Source organism: Anomalospiza imberbis, chromosome 2 (genome assembly GCF_031753505.1).
Source record: "Anomalospiza imberbis isolate Cuckoo-Finch-1a 21T00152 chromosome 2, ASM3175350v1, whole genome shotgun sequence".
Lineage (NCBI taxonomy): Eukaryota > Metazoa > Chordata > Aves > Passeriformes > Viduidae > Anomalospiza > Anomalospiza imberbis.
In genome coordinates this window covers 65775827-65790311 of record NC_089682.1, presented here as the reverse complement: position 1 = coordinate 65790311, position 14485 = coordinate 65775827, and positions in this window count along the sequence as shown.

Sequence of the window (14485 nt, the reverse complement as noted above, 5' to 3'; positions counted from 1 at the left end):
TTGGGCTCCCCAGTAACCTGGAATGTACCCATTTATTCCTCCGATGATTCCTATTTTGGCCTGTATACCTGCTCTACCTCAACTGAGAGAGCTAGTCACAGCTGAGGCTGGGCCAGTGCCCACATAACAGAAGGTCCAAAACACCGTGTGATTTTTAATGGGAAGGTTGTGCTGCACTTTCCTGTGAGCCTGTTTGATGATCACATCTACGCTAAGGAATGCTTAAGGCAGCCCTTGGGCAGAGACAAAGGTCTGTGTGTGCAGGCTCTGCAAGCAGAGGGGATAAAGGCAGAGAGAGACTGTGCCTCATCTTCACAGTTATTATCTCCGTTAATAATTGTGTTCAGCTTGTGATTCACCCTGGGATTATTGGAAGAGCCTCCCTGGTGCGCCTTGACCCTTTAATTTGCCGACACTTTCTGCACCACCAGGCCTCAAGTGTAAGTTATGAGAGAATAAAGCATATAACAAACTCCTATACAAGCCATAGGTTTTGGGCTATTTAAATTACAGCTGGGCGAGGAGAAATCGTGCAAAATCTTTGGGGGGTACTTGCTCAAAGAGCTGGAAAGATTCAGCACAGTTTCTCTCTCTCAGTTTTATGGCTTCTTCACTCAGATGCAACAATAAAAATGTTCCACTGGATTAGCTAGCTGGCTGAACTGTGATTTCTCTGCAACACTTTTTCACACTCTAAAAGCCTAATGACAAGCAATCAAGAACATGTTAATTGGGACGATTGCTCCTAGGGGACCCCAGGGTCCTGGGAAGTTGAAGGTTTTCATTAATTCTGTAGAGCTGGCTGCAAAAAATAATGTTTCTTATCCTCAGGAAATGTCTTAGAAATCTGGTAAAATATGAATTTCCAAGTAAAGGTAAAGCACTTCACCTCCTAGAGGATCTTTTTAAAACTTTTGTCACCAGGGCTTCCTTCCCTCTTGATGGTTCTTCACAGACTTGTCCTGAGTGGGGTTAGGAGGACACTGCCCATTAGTTCAGGCACACTGAAGGGGAGCTGATGACCAGCTTTCTTCTTTGCAGACTTGCAGCCATCACACAGTCTGTGACCCCATGGACAGATGTAGTTCCTCTTTTAACCACTTGGTCATCTCAGCCATCCCAGACAGCCTGACCAGCTAGAAGGCATGCTGTGGCTGGTATCCCCATGCCATGCATCAGCCTTGGGCTCATGGAAAGAACATTAAATGCACTGGCTGGATTTTCCTTTTATTTTTTTATTTTACATTCCTCATTGAAAATAATTGAAGAGCCTGTCATTTAAACTGCCATCAGTAAGCTTGTGGCAACAGCACGTTGAATTGACAGCCTGCTTCACACATCCTGAAGTCAGTGCCTTGGCTTGCCTACCTGCCAGTCTCGGGGGTTTTGTCTTAGATGAGAAGGACACCAACACAAAGCAGGTGGCTGCCTGCCCTGGGGGCGTTTTGTGGCAGTGTCTCCAGGAGCTGCAAAGGTCCAAAGAAATGGGGCCAAGCTGTGTGTCTGAGGCAGCAGTAGTTGCCTCTCTTCTGTCCTGCACATTTGTAAGATTAATATGTATTTCCTAAGAGATGGGACAGTTATTTGCTCTCTGTAAAGTTAACGTACCAGGGGAATTCATGGGAAAAATGCTTCGAGAGTCATCACTCAATGTAAGTGAATGCTGGCAACAGAAACTTTATTACTGCCAGGGCTTAGACAGACGATGATGTTTGTCTAAGAAAATGCTTTCTTTCTGAGTGTCTCATTACCATTAGGAGAGGATCCAGCTCCAGAAAAGGGAGGGATTTCTTACTCTCTCAGTGGCGGCTGGTACCATGGAGCTGGTGACCTTTGTGGTCACTTCAGCAGCCCTCCTGCACCAAGCCTCAGTGGTTCACTCTCAGGGGCATCTCTCTGGCCTGCAATAAGCCATGCTCCCTATCAGCTGCACACTGAGGACCACTGATAACCTTTTGCTCCATTAAACAATACTATTTTCTGTATCTGGATGATGGTTTTTATGAGTCTTCCAGGAAGCCCAGACACTGCAGTAGATTCCCTGAAACATGTGTGACCTTGCTTGGCTACTGCAGTGGCATGTGCTTTTCCAGTAAATGCACGTTGTGAAAATGGGGCTCATTTGGCTAAAGCTCATGGTTAATAGGATGAACAACCCTCAGGCTGTACTATATGTGTTGCTGAGTCTTGCTTCATGTTCTACCTCTCCTCTAGCATGGGACAGTCTCATCTCTGAAAATCAGTGCAAAGCTGAGGGATGAACCCCTGCGAACCCTGCAGGATTTAATTTGGCACTTATTGCTGTGTTGTGCTCTTCAGCTGTTGTGCTCTTCTTGTCTGCAGATATTTAACAGCAAATACTGTAGCAAGCTTGTCCAGCTGAAGATTAGCAAATCAACACTTCACTGGGGTCACCCAAGAGTGGCAGAGCAGGGATAAGAGCTCCTGTCTAGACTTCAATAGCTCTTCCCTGATCCCTGGGCTGCTGTGTCTCTCAGCTGTACAGGAATCAGTCTTTTAATCTTTTAACACAATCCTTCATGAGGGCTGAACTTCTGATTCTTATTTCTCCTCTGTAACAAGCCTTGGTATCCTGATAAGATGCTAGGTCCCCAGGAGTTGCCACTCGCAACCATTTCTGCACCATCCCACCTGGCCCTTTCTTCCTTGCACCCTGTCTCCTGTTCTGAAAATGAAAAGCATAACAGGAACAAGTAAGTATGAACTTACATGTAAGTCATTCTTTAAATAAACTACCATAAAACAATATTTCAAAAGAAGGAATATTTCAAAATCTTAACATACACCTTTCTGCAGTCTGCTTGGTAAAGGCAAACCAATGAAATACAAGAAAAACACACCTCTGAAAGAGAATATGGGTATTTTGGATCCTGCCTGTAACATAAAAAAAGAAAAAAAAAAAAGTGAAGTTTCTTATCTGTGTTAGAGAGTACTGACTATGAACTGTGTTGGGAGGGAAGGGTTAGATGGTAGATTGCTCAGGTGACCTTGCAGCTAGGAATGCCAAGAATCTGAGGAGAACAGTGTGGAAACCTGATGGTACCTGTGTCCTTGTGTTGCATGTCCCTGAAGCCCAATGTTTTGGCATCCTTTAGCCAGCGAGGTAGTGGGATGAATTTACTCTTTGCATTTCAGCTGTGGTTTTTTGGTTGCCCTCAATCACCTGTCTGCGTTGATTCACACAAGCTGTGATTTATTTTTGCATTTGTATGTAATTATCATGGGGTTACTGTCTCTAAGATGATTAATTCCTCCACTGGTTGTCTATGCTGACAGTCAAGCAAGGTGGCTTTTGCTATCACCAAAGTGCAGGTTCATATCAAGATCCAGATCAGCAACTTGCCTATCCAGAGTTCCCATCAGGACCTCAGGAAAGTCAGACAAGGAGTAAGGTGCCTCTGGGCTCTTGTGTGGACATTGATGTGTTTTCTGAGTTATACCACACCTGAGTGCCTTCACAGATAACTGTGATGCTCAGCACATAGTACAGGAGACTTAATTCAGGTGAAGGCTTTGCACTGGAGCCTGGTTCTTCTCTGTACTGTTGAGGAAATGTTTTCACAAATATTTTACCCTTGTATTTTGTCTTTGAGGATCTTAAAAAAAAATAAAGTGAATTCAGAAAAAGCAGGGTTAAAAACAACAGCGAAGATGTGCTTTCTGTTAAGAGAATTTCCTTTTCCCCGCTGTATGTTTTGTCCCCCCACATTTTGCCTATCCCCCCGTTCTCCCTCTTTCCAAGCTTACTATAGTCTCCTGCCTAGTGTGGGACTTGACCTGTGGTGAGTAGCTCAAGGTATCTCACTGGCTCGTGTCTCAGCTTGATCAGGGTCGTGCAAGTTACTGTGAGAGAATCGGGAACCTCTCACTGTGCTGGGGTGGCCTGAGGCTCACCGGCCTCCAGGGGAGCAGGCTGCACTGTGTCTGTCTGCTGCAGGTGCCTTACTCCCTCTACCTGCATTTCAAAGAAACTCATTAACATCCTCTGTGACTCAGAAACACTTCATAGATGAGGCTGCAGCCAAGAAATTGTGCAAGCTCAGCACCCTACTTCGTGTGCTGTACACGTGTATGAGGGGATCACGTTGGTGCAGGGCTGTGTGTACAGCAGAGCCGTAGTCAGGAAGAATCTTCAAAGTTTTGCCTCTTCCTAAACTACAGTTTTTATTGCTCTGTTTAAACTTCACTGCTATTTTTTTTACAATGCTCTGACACATATATTAGTGGGGATGTGCTGTATCAGAGCTGCAGAACAGCCTGCAATTCCCCAGGTTCCTCTGTAGATTTTTATGCCAGTGCATCCATAAAGGAACTCCAGATCTTCAAAGTTTTCCCCATGAGAACAGAGTAACACCTTTCCTCTGGAAATACTGTAATAAAACAAAGGGAATACAACACTCCCATTATGAAGATCCCATGGATGAAGATCCCATGGATGGCCTTTATCATTTTTCAAAAAGAAAAGGTGTTCTTGTAATATCTGCTAGAACTGTACACGAGGGAGGCTGCTTGGTGGAGCACATTAATAAAAAGTCAGAAACCTGAAAGATATGTCTTTTTTGCAGATTCACAATTGTGCATTAATTTATTTTTGTAGCTTTTTCTCAATAGTCCAGTGGCTTCCGTCATGAAGCAATTTCATTAAGGGTTTGATCGTAGTGGTAATATAAAGCCAAGATTCCTGCAAAGGCTTCATTGCCCTAAAGAGTGTGTAATTGGCCAAATGCCTTAGAAAGTTTTGCTTGGTTTCTCCAGAGCACAAGTAAAAATTAATTGCCCCAGCAGTAGCTGCAGTGCCATCATATAAGGGTGTCAAAACCAGTCTTTCCAAATGGCATATTCTAACTGAGCAATAGATATGCGCCTTGCCATAAATGTGATTTGTGAACATCGTTAATGAAGTACTAGACCTAATTGACTTCTTCTGGCTTTATGACAGCATAAAAAAAGTTCTCACCACCAGTGATATTTCTTTTAAACTTCTCCAACTGAATCCCTAACACTGTAGAGCTCTCTTAAAAGCAAGCTCTCACTGATATGTATTTGGAGAAAAAAGAAACTGACTATTAGACAGCATTTCCAGTTCTTTATAAGTAATAAGAGCAGTCCTTCAATTGCAGAATGAAATAAGGATGCTCTGCAGGTATCCCTGAAAACTCAAGCACCTTAGAGAAGATCAGCTGAGGGTAGTTGCTAGCCTGATCATTTGAGAATTCAAGAATGGACTAACAGATTCAGGCTCAACTCCCTGCTGTGATTTGGTTCAGGGATTTACGTTTCTGATGTGATCATGTGTTGTTGATCTGAAATCATAGCCATTATATTTTTGTCAATAATTATAATTCTACCAAGATATTTTCTTTTTCAACTATCTTTTCTTCAGAGGCACTGAGGTCTGTGACAGCAAATGTCACCATCCATACTGGTACTTGCAGTAAAATAGTGTAGAACTTTATATTGCTTCTGTAAGTCTAAAACAGCCCAGATACAGCTTTACCTAGTATTTTTAAGGGTTATTTTACTATTTGGCTGTATATGAAGCTTATGCTCATAGCCCTAGAAAAAGAAAATTATTTCAATGTCCTGAAATTGATTTTTTTTCATTTACCTTTACTCCCTCCAAAATTTAAAAATTTTATGTGCTAAATTGTATGTTTTGGCTACAATTTTGCTCCACACTACTCAGAGTAACTTTTTGCATGGTTTTGCATGGTTTGCATTACAAGTGAAAATAATCTGAAGGGTAAAATCAAGATGGAATGAAATGACTGACCTCTAAGTATTTGCTTGTAACACTTGTAGATTACCATTTCACACATTAAACCTTCACTTATGATGAAGGTTGCTGTAATGTCAGACATGGTAAACACCCCCAGCCACTGCTAAATTAATGAACATTGAAAGAGGACCTTTGAGTTGATGGTAAATGATAAATCCAGTTGACTTAAACAGTTCATGTTGATTAGTCTTGCTCCATTTTTTTTGGCAGTTTGGGTAGATGTAGAAAAGACTTTATGTGTGTCTGCTGGGTCAGCTGGCCCAGGCTCTGCTTTGGGCTTCTTCTGATTACTCTAGGGAGTCCCCATATCTGAATGCCCCAGGAATTTGCAAATGGGTCTTACTTCCCTGACTCCTCCCTTTCTGCTTTCCTCTGTCAGATTCCCAGTGCTGTCAGAGCTTACCGGATCTGTTGTACTTTGTTTTGTGGAGTTTGATAAATACAGTCAGCTGTAGAAGTGACTGGGGATTGAAAGGTGAGGAATTTCCCAAACATTCAGCATCTTCAATTTACTGATTTGAGTGAAACTCGTAGTGATTGTATTAATATTAATCACAGCTCTTCTCTTTCTTCACTTCATTCCCTCAAGCAGTGCATTTATATATATGTATGAGGAAGCCAACAAAGGACAATTATAGGGTGGCTTCAGGGATGTGCCCTGAATCATGAGCACCCTCCTCGTAAAGAGGAGTTGTCTGCAAGCTAATGGCAGAGAAGGCTCCTGCTTGTGTGGTTTGTTGTCACTGGTCACCACACAGAGATTTGCAGCAGGGTGAGGATCATGGGCATCAGCGGAGTAGATCCCAGACAATTTGTAATCAGTAAGCAGCCTAAAGGGGAATTCTCCAAATCCCTCAGGTTTTTGAGGATCCAAAAAAGACTAATCCCCAAATTTCATTCAGGGACCCCTGTTTCCTTCTGAGCTTGTATTTTAACTGTTCCTCACCTCTGGCTGTGTTTGTATCAGCCACGGTGTGGAGAAGTTGCACGAAGCAGTAGGGGTCAGCCTGTGGAGTTGTTGCAGAGGTACTGAGGTCCACACCAGGTGCATCTCAGAAGTTTTACACTGGACCACCTCAGGAGCCCAGTGGTCACCTATGGTCAATGTGCAGGAGGTGCAGGTCCTCCTTGGCTTCATTGGCAAGGGATCCAGCTGCTCTGCTGTGCCTGCTGGAGCCTGGAGGTGAAGGTGACTGCTTCAAACATAAATTTTCATCCAGACTAAAACACTGAATAGGTGTGACCTTTAAAACTGTTAAATTGGAATGCTTTTAAACATTTTTGAGAGTATTTTCTGTTCTTGTACTCCTGCACTGAAGAGATGAATTTAGTTACAGCTGTAAACTTACATTTAACATTTTGAAATCCTTGTGAGTTTGCTGGCATTGAGGCAGCAGTTTGTCTTTTGATTACTTCCCTGCCATATAGTATGATTTGTGATGTGAACTTTCTTCTGTCTTTCTAATAATCTGCAGCTTGAGTATTTTAAAAGCATTATTTATGCAGCACACTTGACACTGAACTATGCTGTGCTGATTCCATGGAAACCTCTGACAACATATTACTGCCTGGTCTGACAAATAAACAATGCCTCGTTTTCCCTTATGTCAGCCATCTCAAAAGCCCTACTATGTCAGACCAAAGGTCCATCTGTCCAGTGTCTTGTTTCTAACCATGGCAAATGACAAATGACTAGGGAAAACTGCTGAAATGGGCCAAGAATTTATCCATACTACTATAAATGCAAACTTTCATCATTTTGGAATCTTGGGAATAAAATATTTAATTCAAAAGTCTTTAATTTATATATTTTTTTTTCTTTCTAGGTATTGTCACTTTTTGGACCTATGTAATAATCCAGAATAGGAACACAGGTTAATTTTTTTTAAGAGACTGCAGAGGTCTCTAGTATGACCTCCTGTTCCAAGCAGGGTCAGCTCTGAAATTAGACCACATTTCTCAGGTCTTTTTTTGGTTGTGTCTTCACAGACTCTAAGGATGGAGACTTCAAACTGTTTCTGGGGAACCATTCTTTTTTTCCCACCTAGGAGATTATAAATAAGAAGTCAAGTAAACTTGCTAGTGCTCGTAAACTCTGTACTTTGTCATTTAAAAGTCATCTATCTGAAATCTCTTCACTTTATATTGTAGACTCAAAGAATTTGCAGAAGGCATTTTTTTAGGTAGCTTTTGAAAATCTCTGTAAACTGCTGTAGATGGGAAAATCCCCAGACACATTGTTTCAGAAATCAGGAGCTGTGAAGACAATTCTTTCTGTAGGTTTTGGTGTGGAAATATACAGGAGGACGCTGAAGTGGCTGGTTGTAGGAAATGAACAAGTCACACAGTCAGCAAGTTTGTTCTGATCTGCGTTAGAGATGGGACCCTATCTTTTGCCTTCATTAAATCCTCAAAACAGAAATCAAAAACTTGGGTAAAAAGCATTCATGGAATATGGTGGGCTCAAGGAAAATTGAGATTGTTCAGTGCTAAGGGTACTATATGAGACATCCTGCCTTTTTTTTTGGGCCCTGTTTGAGTTATTTCTGTGTAACTCCAAGGGTTCTGCTGCCAAGCCCAGATACTTCAGCTGGGAAAGGAGGAAAGAAAAGAAAGTGAGAGATCTTTTTCTTTCCTGCTTAGGAGCCGCCTAACAGAAAAAGCTCTTATTTTCACACAACCTGGAAGCATCACCAGATGATTTGTTCTTAGAGCTTTACCTTCAGCTGAATGCTGTCTGCTTTTCTAGTCTCTTTAGGCCCTTTAGGATTTCCAGAGGTCACTTGTGCTGGGAGAATAAGCATCTGTCCAGTAAATTCTTGTTCTCTGCTTATCAGGCTGGTGTGCATTTCAATATTAGAAGACTAATTGCTTTTTTCCCTTTCTTGATGCTGGACATGAATTATTGAATTTATCTTGTCTAAGCTAGAAGGATTTTCTAAGGAGAGTAATACACACATCTGGTTTTATTTGCTTGATTTCAATAAAGATCAAAGATAATATCCATATACTTCATCCTCCCTAGATGTGTTATTCATAGGTGGCAAAAAGCTTCTTTATGGAAACTTTAATTAAGCTTAATTTGAGACCACTTCTTGGATTTCTTTCTTTAATTATTTTCTCAGTGTTGAAAACTGAGTTGAGCTTTTTCTTCCTGCTTTCACAGAAGAAGGGCTCTGAAAGTCTGTTTAATGAATAGAAGTCCAGAGGCATGAACTTTACCAGCACTTAATAATATTGTCAGAATAAGCAGCACCATTAGACTACAATCACCAAAATAAGAGATCTTAATTTCAAATATGATTACATGTGGCTGGATCACTCCCAAGTCAGAAAAGTATCTACTAGATAGCTTTTCTTTGCAGTAAACAGAATAATCAATGAGTACAATTGAACACGGCTTTGTTATGATCTTTGAAGAATGCTAAATATTAGCAACAGAAATATTTTATTATTAATTTGTTTTCTAGTTTTATGCTACTTGCTTTTTATCTGTTACAGGGAAGAAATATTAGCAAAGGCTGTATGAGAAAATTTTGCCAATATGTTTTAGCCATCTTCTCAATGACTCTTTGAATCATATCCATCAAGGTAGCTGCTTTTTCTCCTGTTATTTAGTTTGTGACAAAGATGTGATAGTTTTTGGCTTTGTCTTTTCTTTCATGCTTTTAACCAATTTAACTCTATCAGAAAAAAAAAACCAAAAATGCATTATTAATACATTTTTACTGGTTATCATTCTTTTTGTTCATTCTGTGGACATCTTCTTACACCCATTAACACTCTTGAAAAGTGTTGTAACCAGTATGCTACATTCCCCTTTTCCAGGGCTGGCATTTGGCTGTTTTATAGCAAGGAGAGCTCTGAATTGAGCTCTATGACTTTCTAACTCAAGTGTCTTTCTGAGTTTATTTTTAATTACTTCTGATGTCTGTAGTCTCAGGATACCCTTGACCCCTCATGTGTCCCTTCTCAAATTCTTTCTGCATCACATGGTGGTTCTTACTGGTGTCTATAAATGTTTTATCTGAATTTGTGTTCACAGTCTCTACTCAGGGGCTGTTTTCCACATGATTTTTGTTTACACCTTTTTTTATACCTTTTCTTTTAAAAATATTTTTTGTATATGTCATCCTTTACGAAGTGCACCTCTTTAACACAATTTCAGTCACGTCTGCTGTCATTGGAAAGCTCTTGAAAACATCAAGGGCTTCACATAATGAAAACAAGTACTGCAATAGAGGCATCTATTGTCATAAATAAAACTCTCCTCTCCTCTCCTCTCCTCTCCTCTCCTCTCCTCTCCTCTCCTCTCCTCTCCTCTCCTCTCCTCTCCTCTCCTCTCCTCTCCTCTCCTCTCCTCTCCTCTCCTCTCCTCTCCTCTCCTCTCCTCTCCTCTCCTCTCCTCTCCTCTCCTCTCCTCTCCTCTCCTCTCCTCTCCTCTCCTCTCCTCTCCTCTCCTCTCCTCTCCTCTCCTCTCCTCTCCTCTCCTCTCCTCTCCTCTCCTCTCCTCTCCTCTCCTCTCCTCTCCTCTCCTCTCCTCTCCTCTCCTCCCCTCCCCTCCCCTCCCCTCCCCTCCCCTCCCCTCCCCTCCCCTCCCCTCCCCTCCCCTCCCCTCCCCTCCCCTCCCCTCCCCTCCCCTCTCCTTGACACACTTTGTGTTCAGATGCAGAAGTAAGTGGTCTTCAAACCTTGAAGTCTTCTAAACTCTGATGGAGATGTTAATAGCACCTTTCTTCCAATGATGTTTCTCTCCTCCTTCCAGAACCACATTTTTTTGAATTTCTCAAGGTCAGAAAGGCAGACACAGGTGGCTTCATTCAGTAGGTAAGGGGGTGCCATTTCTAGTAAAGGAAATACAACTTTGCTTTGGGCAAGGGAGCTGCTCTGCCAGGGACTTAGTGCAGGAAGGCAGAAAGAGAGGCAAAGCTGAAACCTGAGCAGTTGCTCTGTCTTGTTTTGACAAGAGTTTGTTGCTTTCATTGACCTCTAGTAGCCAACTTCTTACTGGGCGTGTACTTATCCTCTGCCCTGACCTTGGCTGTGATACAGTGGATAATCTCTTCAGAGGAAGTGTTTGCTTTTGTGGCTTTGGATTACCTCATCAAGGAAGATGTTTTTCTCTGGCTAGAACCCTGAATTAGCTACTCAGCAGGTCACAGACATCATCTTCACAGAGCACCCTCATTCTGTCCAGCTCTTCTTAATGAGACCAGCATTCTATCAGGGAGGCCTTAGAGATCTCTGAGGAGCTGAAGAAGGGGGTGACTAGAGAGGAGGGATGGAAGGCAGAAAGGAGAGTCAGAGAAGGCCTTCAGAAAAGCTGTTGGAGATCGTGCTGATTTTCTGTAGGAGCTGGAGGACAGAGATTAGGTTAGGTATGATTTAGGACTATGGTGGGTTGACCTGGCTGGGCTATGAGTACCCACCAAACCACTCTATCACTCCCCTCCTCAGCAGGGCAGTGGCAGGGAAAAAATAAGGTGTTAAAAAACCTTATGGGTCAAGATAAAAGCTCTTTAACAAAGCGAAAGCAAAGTCTGTATGTCTAAGCAAAGGTTAACAGAGGATTTATTCTCTACTTTCCATCAGCAGATGATGCTGTGCCATTTTCCAGGGAACAGGCCTTCATTACATGTAGCAATTGCTCCGGGATACAAACATCAGAGTAATGAATGCCACAGCCTCACAGCTTTCTCTTAATTAATTGCTGAGACATCATGTGGTATGGAATATCCCTTTGGTCAGTTGGGGTCAGCTGTCCTGGATGTGTCCCCTCCCAAGATTTTGTCATCCCCCCCCATCCCCAGCCTACTGGAGAGGGAATGTTGGAGAGACAGCCCCAATACCTTGCCATTACTGCTCATCAGGAGCCAAATCAGTGGGGTGTTATCAGCTCCTTTTCAGGTACCAATCAAAGCACAGCCCTGTGGAGGCTGCTGTGGGGAAAATGAACTCCACCTCAGCCAGACCCAATTCAGTAATACATGTCCACCCAGGAAAGAAAATGTTCCCTAGATTGAGAGTAGGCAACACCTCCTATTCCAGAGAAAGGAAATCTCTAGCAAGGATATGACTTTACACACCTCAGCTCAGGCAGCCTAACAAGTTTACCACCAATCCATCATCCCCCCAAGAAGATGGGATCCAGCATAACTAGGGCAGCTTTGCCTGGTGGGAGCTGGTGATACCTTAAAGAAGATTCTCCGTGCTGAGTGATATCACGTTGCCGGGGAAGAAAATCCTTCTCACTCTCTGAAGGAGAACACAGCTTTTCTGACAGGCAGGCTTTTGGTTCAGAGTCAAAATGTGTACTAATGCTCAAGCAGGCAGCCAAATGTCCTCAGAATTTGTTAAGCTAATAGATATTTTCTGCATAGGCTCCTAACAACTTCAAGTGATATCTAAAATATTTAAAAAAATTGCTCGTCTGGTCTAGGGTAAATCCATTCATACAATAATTCTTAAGGTTGCTGCTCTTCCTCTATATTTCATTATTTGGAAAAAAAAAGTCTGCCTAATGCCTCATTTAAGATTCAGTGGAATCTTCCTTGCTTCGGTAATTTTCCTATTAAATTACAACTATTAACACTCATTCCTCACCCTAAAGGAAACCAATAGAATCACCCAAACTAATGAAGTTGTTTTCAGCAGCAAGCACCTCGTTACGGGGGTATTTCTAATTACTGTTAAAATGAACTGGAACACAATGCCTCCAGAATGGGATGTCCCAGAGCTATCAACCCAAACCATAAACATCTGTGCAACTCATAATCTCTTCATTTAACCTTTGTAATAGCAATACAACCTCAACTAATTTTAAATGCTGATAGACATTAAAATAAATAGATATGAAAATGTCACTGACACATTTTAAATAGAATTCTAATTTATGAGCACTGACTCCCAGTGAGGAATGCAGTTTTTGTCTTTCAAAAAATAACTGTGCCACCTGGAGTTTATCTTTCTCTTATATTGTCTAGTCTGAACTATTTTTTTTTCTCTCTGCACTAATTGTTATATTTAGATATCATCACCCAGAAGACTATGTTGAGGAGAGATTAGGGTATAGCTTACACATCAGAATGCATGAGCTAAGTAGAAAAGCAAAGCTTCAGATCAGATTTAATTAAGATAGCTTACACTCTCAGTTCAGTTTTCTGCCTAAAGCAAGGTAAAAAATTGAAGATTAACAATTTCTTCCAGAACCATGATACTCCTGGGATAGAAATTTAGAACTCCATAAGCAAAATAACTTTTACTCCTGTGAGTAGTCCTCCTGAAATCAGCATGACTAGTTAAGTGAGTAAGTGGTACTCTGCATAAATTAATAATGCACAATCTGGCCATATAGAATCCTTGCTCTGGTACAGATTACTAATTTCCTGTAAGTCATTCAAATAATGAAAACAGAAAAAGAAGTGATATTCATATGGGTAATGGCTTGCAGGATTTTCCTTTTTAGTTTTCATATATGGAAAACTGAAGCTTTAATAGCTAAATAAATAAAACTAGGAATCTTCAACTGGAGCTTGCTAAAGGGCTGTGTTTGCAACTCATAATGCATTCATGTCCTTACAAGAAGAAAGGTGTTTTTTAATACCAGCATCTTAGTCCATAAACAACATGTATAACTGTAATCACCATCAATTTAGTGCTCACATTACAGGGCAGTTAGAAGGTTGGGGGCAACCGAAATCCACTTCCATAAACAGCAGGCAAGTAAATAATGTGAGTAACTGCCCTGGACTATCTATGTTAAATCTCATTCGTAGATCATCCTTAGGCTTTAATGTTATACATGTATAGGGATGCATGAGCCAAAATATCTTCCATCCTTTCTCCTGCTTCTGGGTGCTAAGTGCTGGGCTTTGCAATGCTAACTGAAGGAGAAGGCAGAAGAGTAATTTTATAAGAAATGGAAATATGAGGCCTGGTGTCCTTTGGATTTGTACCTTTTGGCAGATGAAGGGAAGGGAGAGAAAAGATGATCTTCATCTGAACCTTTTCTCTTTGGGCTCTGTTTGAGGCATATACCCTCATGTCTATAAGCTGGTGTACTTTCCTCTGCTTGGGCATGAATGGGATCTTTCCTCTGTTTCTGGCCATTCATTTATTTGCATGAAATTTGCAGAAACTTAATCATCTTTCAAACTGTTGTTAAATTGCATTAAAAGTCAATCTGTAGGTTCCAGCAATATTGAGAATGTTACGCAAACACACCGATCCAACACATATAGCTTCAATTCCACAGAAAAAAATCATGTGTCAGAACCCAGAATGTCCCTTGGACACTCTTGGATGTTCTGGGCCCAGGTCAGAAGCGTTTGAGACCCTGGAATGCAGCCACAGACCCCTCTAGCTTTGAACCTGATCCATGGAACAATTTACCAACCTTGCAGGAAGAACAAGAAATCACAAAAGTTTAGATATTATAGTAGAAGTAGTCACAAAGTGAAAGGAAGAGTTTTTGAGTGCTGTACAGGGGGGTTTTAGGCCTTGTACAGAGGGGTCTGAGTTTTGTACATGGGGGTCAGAAGTTCTAAGATGGAGGGATTTGGGCGTGCCCTGTCCTCTTTCCTTCTTCTTCCTAACCTCCATGTTCTTGGTGATGTTGGCACTCACTGACTGGTTTAGAGTAGAAAGTCACTGTTCAATATAGGTGATGGGCATTGGGGAAAAACC